The sequence below is a fragment of the Hemiscyllium ocellatum genome, chromosome 9 (assembly GCF_020745735.1).
Source record: "Hemiscyllium ocellatum isolate sHemOce1 chromosome 9, sHemOce1.pat.X.cur, whole genome shotgun sequence".
Taxonomy (NCBI): Eukaryota; Metazoa; Chordata; class Chondrichthyes; order Orectolobiformes; family Hemiscylliidae; genus Hemiscyllium; species Hemiscyllium ocellatum.
Window position 1 is genome coordinate 74677278 of NC_083409.1, and position 7187 is coordinate 74684464.

Consider the following 7187-nt stretch of genomic DNA (forward strand, 5'->3'; position numbering starts at 1 on the left):
GCCGGGGCAGGCAGGTTTGTGGATTTTGGGCAGGAGGTAGAAACGGGCGGTGCGGGGTTGTGGGACTATGAGGTTGGAGGCGGTGGATGGGAGATCCCCTGAGGTGATGAGGTCCTGGATGGTCTGGGAGATGATGGTTTGGTGGTGGGAGGTGGGGTCGTGGTCAAGGGGGCGATAAGAGGAGGCGTCCGCGAGCTGGCGTTTGGCTTCAGCGGTGTACAGGTCAGTGCGCCAAACTACCACCGCGCCTCTCTTGTCTGCGGGTTTGATGGTGAGGTTGGGATTGGAGCGGAGGGAGTGGAGGGCTGCACGTTCTGAGGGTGAGAGGTTGGAGTGGGTGAGAGTGGTGGACAGGTTGAGTCGGTTGATGTCACGGCGGCAGTTGGCTATAAAGAGGTCGAGGGCGGGTAGGAGGCACTGCTGCTGACAACAATGAGGAGCTGCTGGCCTTTGGAATAAAAGCAGAGGGTGCTGGAGAAATTCAGCAGATATGGCAGCAACTATGCAGAGAAAAACACAGAGTTAACATTTTGAGTCTGATATGTCACTGCTTTGGAGCTTCAGTGCTGGCCTCTAATTGGTCAGCACCTCTCAGCAGGTGGGAATTCTGCTTCTGGGGTACTGATTCCTATGGAAGGTAAGATGACTGTGTATGTGCTGTGACCTTTCCACCTCCTCCATGGAACTGATGGAAGTTCCCCATTGGTTCTCTGAGTCGTGGGTGAGAACCCCAATGGGTCAATTAAGCCTCAACCTTGATTCTGTGTGGGTCCCTACTGAGACTGTAAAGGAACAAAATTAAATTAAGAGATAAAACTGTAAACACTTCATCTTTGTCATCGATCAATACAAATTCATGTCAGATCTAAATGCTTTCTCATTAATAGCCCAGTTACTGGCCTGAACTAATCTCTCCTGATTCTCATGGGACTATAGGACCAAGATTATTCCTCATGTCTGATGTTGGTATGACCAATGCAGTCTATCACAATTCTTTATGGGTGAATTCTGACAGGGTGTTTTGGGAAGACTTCCTCAATCCATGAGCTCTTATGGAGTCATGGAGCCATAAAGATGTATAGCACAGAAACAGACCCTTCAGTTCAACTTGTCCAGGCTGACCAGATATCCTAACCTAATCTAGTCCCATTTGTCAGCACTTGGCCCATATCCCCATAAACCCTTCCTATTCATATACCCATCCAGATGCCTTTTAAATGTTGTAATTGTAATTACCTCCACCAGTTCCTCTGGCAGCTCATTCCATATACGTACTACCCTCTGCGTGAAAAAGTTGCCCCTTACGTTCCTTTTGTATCTTTCCCCTCTCACACTGAACCTATACTTTTATATGTCTCTTTCACCTCTAAATGCAAATATTTTACTTTTAGCCTTTTTCTTCCATTATTCATATGTAGTGTGGTGACAAGATCCTATTCCCAGCAACTCTTGGCCTTGCTTCTCCTGTGCTTCTGGTATTCAGCCATTCTCTGCACACCCTCATGCTAACATTACACTCTCTGGCCCAAGTTCTAGCTTGTCTTGACAGATTGTCTCTTTCTTGACATTTACTCTGCTGATCCCAGTCCCTCCTTGCCTGGCAGCTTTCAGGAGGTGTGGGAAATCTGTGTAGATCCAATTTAATCCCTGAGTCATTGCTAAGATCCTGTGGTCTCAGGGACAATGGGTGTGAATTGTCTCATTCACTGCTCTTGTTCACTTTGTGCCTGACCCTCTGGTGTTTTGCCATGTACTTCCCAATGTCTGGGTTTGGTTTGCACTCTGCTCGGCTGTGATGCCTTCAACTCTGCTACTGATTTTTCAGTAATATCCTCCCTTTGCTTTATCATTGCCAAAAAGACTCAGGTGCAAATTTCACTGCCTTACCTGGACTCAATGGGTGATCTGTAAATGATGTCAAGTAACTTACTAGCTTCAGTTACATTGGCACTCTACCATTGGCATCTTGGATTAGGTCCACAACTGTGCAGTCAAACTGTTGCATGGAGTGAAAGTGCCAGATGATGATCAAGTGCACTCATTGAGAGTCTCAACAATGGAAAGACAGAGGCCCAATGAGCAGCACCACCTCCCCCCCCCCCCCCCCCCCCCCCCAACCACCACCACCCCATTGTCTGTGTTGTTGATCCCACCTCTACAGAACTCACCCCATGATCACAAACCCATAAAACTCTTCCTGATTTTACTCCATGATCCATGAGACTCTGCTGTCTGTCATTCTGGCAATAGCTGTCATCTCCTCAGTGGTGCTGCTGAACAAAAGAGCTGAAAGACCCATTACTGGTCTTGCTGTTACCTAATTGACTCTTGGTTTGGCAGATCAAACTAAGGATCATCTAAAGAGTCTTTGGTGAATTCTTGCAGTGCATCTTGTAGATGGTACAACTACTGCTACTGAGTGTTTTGTGTTAATTGCTCAGATTTCATAATGTCAATGACTTGCAGTTTGTTTAATAGATATTTGTGCTGCTAGCAGAGATGGCTAAAAGCCTATTATAGGTTGTGAACAGATGTAGCTTATTTCCAGGCTGTCTTTGTCCGAATGTGCCTTAGAAATTAACATAACACAGGGGAAATAGTTTCCTTTAACAGTGGGATGAAGAAACACTGTCAGGATTGTCACAGGAAAATAATGGCATTACCATAACTTTGATAAGTATGCTAGGTCCTTATGCTGAATAAAACATGAAGGTGACTTTGTGCTATGTAAACTTTGATGCTGACTAGAATATTTGGAATAATTTATGCCACTTAAACAGCCCTACAGTAACATTGCAGTCCTTTTAGTCAGACTGCCTGGACTCTGCTGGGAAACAAATTGAATATATTGGGTTTGTTACGACATGGGTAAACCCTCCTGCTTTATTTAAACCAGCAACACAGAAAAGATTTATCCAATGCAATAATCTGTGAAAATTTGAGAGGCCAAGAACTATTTAAATTAAAAATTAACAACTTTATTCTCTGTTATACTTTAAGAAATAATTAACTATTTACAACTCCTTCCTCTAACCTATCTTGTACCTTCCCTTCTATAATACTAGCCCAATAAACCCCCCCCCATTAAGATTCACCAAAAATTCACGTTTTCAAAAGCAGCCAGCTGTCAGATCTTCTATTTGGATCTTCCTGTGTCTTCTTTTCTTCTGCCTAGGGATTATGCTTCACAGGTCACGGATCAATAAAGGTATCTTTAAGAGAGCTATTTTTCAGCAGTCTCTACATGCTGGTGACGTGGCTATTCTCTTCCCAATTGCTCAATTTCCCCAGTGTTATACCCCAAAGCATCGGATTGTGTCATTGGCTTTTACGACTGTCAATGTACTAAATTCAAACTTGCTTGAAATTTGGTATTTTTTGGCGTATAATTTAAACTGACTGGCCAAATTCGAATCTGGACCACATGCCACATTGTATCTTGTTGAGAACACTTGGTGCTGTCAGGTAGTTCTGCTAGCTTTTAACTTACTTAAAGTTACAGTACACCCACATCTTCATAACACCTCCCCCTTTAAGAAAAAAATGAACCATCTCTATTCCTGAGATGCTGCCTGGCCTGCTGTGCTTTGACCAGCAACACATTTGCAGCTGTGATCTCCAGCATCTGCAGACCTCATTTTTTACTCACATCATAATGAAAAGATGACTTCAATTTTTGTCTAATCTTTAAATGCATTACCCTAACATACAGATAACTTTAATCTAAATTCACCTTAATTTCTTCCGGTATAATTGTATAGATATATAAAATTAAATAAATACAAATCTCATCTAAACTTTATCAATTAAATCCGTGCTAACGCAACTGCGATTGCATTCTTACTACCTGCAACATTTGCAATTTTTAAATTAAAAGTCTGTAACATAAAACTGCAATGAAACAGTCTTATATTCTTGTCTTTAAAGGATTCTAAGACATAAGAGGATTGTGATCCATGTACACAACTGTCTCCGACACATTGTTTATGACATACACATTAAAATGTTGTAAGACCAGTACCAATCTCAATAGTTCTTTTTCAGTTGTGGAGTATTTACCCTGGTGGATGTTGATCTTCTTCAAAAAGTAACCAACTGGCAGTTCAGTGCCATCCTCATCATCCTGTAGGAGTACAGCTCCAACTCCTATGTCACTAGCATTGATTGCAACTTTAAAAGGTTTTGAAAAGTTTGGTGTAGCTAAAACGGGCTTGGTGGTTAATATTGATTTCAAATGGTCAAACGCCACCTGGTATTGCTCTGTGCACTGAAACTTGGGCTCTTCTTCAGCAATTGGTTAATGGTGCCACTACACTGCTGAAATTTGGAACAAACTTCTGATAGAATCTGCTGAGTCCTAAGAATCGAAGCACCTCTTTCTTCGAGGTTGGTCATGGAAATTCCTTGATGACCTTCATCTTTACATTCTGTGGGGTCAGCCTTCCATGACCGATGTTATGTCCCAAGAACGTCACCTCTGCTTTTGCAAATTCAGTTTTGTTTAAGTTTATCACCAGTTTTGCTTCTTGTAGTCATTCAAAGAGCTCTGCCAACTGTACCAAGTAACCTTTCCAGGACTGACTAAACATCATCCAAATAGACTGCACAGTTTGTTAACCCAACCACAACTCTGTTCATGAGTTTTTGGAATGTGACAAGTGTGTTCTTTATTCCAAAGGGCATCACTTTAAATTGATTTAGCTCATTTGGGGTTACAAATGCAGAAATCTCTTTCGCTGTCTCTGATAAAGGTACCTGCCAGTAACCAAGCATTAAGTCCACTTTGGTGATGTAACTCTCTTGTCCAACTTTCTTGATACAATCCTCCAATCTAGGAATTGGATACAAGTCCGATTTTATGATGGTATTGACCTTCTGATAATCCACACAGAATTGTTGAACTCTGTCCGATTTGGGAACTAAGACGATCGGCAAACTCCACTCGCTCTGGCTTGGTTCGATGATGTCCTTATCGAGCATGGTCTCCACCTCCATCTGGACCTGTCTGGATTTCAGAGCATTAAGCTGAGAGGGGTGTTGTTTTATCAGAACAGTATTCCCTATGTCTACTTCATGTACAATAGCATTAGTCCTCCCCATCTGATTCTTACGTATGTCCTTATTCTGCAGCAACAAATCTGTCAACTGCATTCTATGTTCCTGTGACAGATAGCTTACTAACCTATCCCATTCCTCAAGGATTTCTTCATTTTATAATCTATTTTGAGGCACATCAAAATCCACATCATCTGGATTTGATTCTTCACTCTGTGGGGCAGTAACTAACTCCTGTTTCTCCAGTTCTTTCTCTCTAGTGTAGTTCGGTTTCAACATGTTCACATTGACATACCCAATTCCTTTTTTCTATCTGGCATCTTTACTAGATAGTTCACCTGATATGATAGGGATGACTCAACCTTGCTTTAAAGGGATCTCCTATCACTGGTGACAGTACTAACATGTCATCCCCTTGGGACAACGTCCGAGTCATAGAGTCATAGAGATGTACGGCACGCAAACAGACCCTTCAGTCCAACCTGTCCATGCCGACCAGATATCCCAACCCAATCTAGTTCCACCTGCCAACACCTGGCCCATATCCCTCCAAACCCTTCCTATTCATATACCCATCCAAATGCCTTTTAAATGTTGCAATTGTACTAGCCTCCTCCACTTCCTCTGACAGCTCATTCCATACATGTCCCACCATCTGCATGAAAAAAATTGCCCTTAGGTCTCATTAATGTCTTTCCTCTCTCACCCTAAACCTATGCCCTCCAGTTCTGGACACCCCCACTCCAAGGAAGAGACTTTGTCTATTTATCCTATCCATGCCCCTCATGATTTTGTAAACCTCTGTAAGGTCACCCCTCAGCTTTCGATGCACCAGGAGTCTCAGAGCTTTTATCTGCTACCTGCTTCATTCTACACTGTGCCTTCTTTAGGTACTGTTTAGCTAACTCATCTATCCTATTTGATCTCTCCCTTATCTCTGATACATAATCTAAGTGTGAGATCTCCAACTTCAAAGGGCCTCTCACTTCTTGACCGGATATTAACTGAAGGAGTGAACTGAGTAGGTTCTTTTGGGGCATGTCTAATGGCAAACAATATGAATGGAATACCTTTATCCCAATCATTTGGGTAATCCTGATAATATGCTCTCAACATGCCTTCAGTGTCTGATGCCACCTTTCTGAAGCTCCCTGGGATTCAGGATGATACACACTGGATTTAACGTGCTGCATATCGAAGCTATCCATATTCTCCTTAAACAGCTGAGCAGTAAAAATTGACCCTTGGTCGGACTTAATCTCTCTGGGTAGCCCATACGCTATGAAGAAAGCTACTAACTCCTGTACTACCCTTTTTGCCTTGATACTCTGTAATGGAATTACCTCCAGAAATCTGGTAGACACCTCCATTATAGTTAACAAGTACTGGTTCCCACTTTTAGTTCTCGGGGGGGGGGGGGGGGGGGGGGGGGGGACACCTACTCAATTAATTATAATCCGAGTGAAGATTCTTCAAATGTGGGAATTGGCAACAAAGATGCTGGTTTTATTACTGCCTGTGACTTACCACTTGGCATGTATGACACGTACGGCAAAAGTTAACCACATCCTTGTGCACTCCAGGCCAATAAAATTGTTTTTATCCCTTAGCCTGAGTCTTTCGTACCCCTCGGTGACCTCCTACAGGTAGTTCATGTGCTATCCCTAACACATCCTGTCTGTATGCTACCGGCAACACAATCCAATGACCTTCAGCCCATTTCTTCTCTTCACTAACCTGCCATGGTCTCCATTTCCATTTTAGATAATAACCCTCCAGAATATTCATCCCATTTTGAATGGGAGATTCCCTTACTTTCAAACTGTGCCTCTTAGTTCTAGATACCCATAGACCCATCAGAAAATTATATTGATAAACTCACTTCTTGTTTTTATAAACTCCAATGTGTATCAGCCTAAGATATTTCCAAAGTAAGGAAATCAAAACTTTGCATAATAATCTGTACATGGTATGAACAATGCCCTGAACATATGTAGCAAAACTTTTACACCCCAGACCCTTCCAATAGGCAGCATGCCATTTAACTTCTTAATTATTTGCTGTACATGTGTATTAACCTTTATGATATCGGTCTGTACTGCAATATTCGCAATCTCTGTCCATTTAAATTA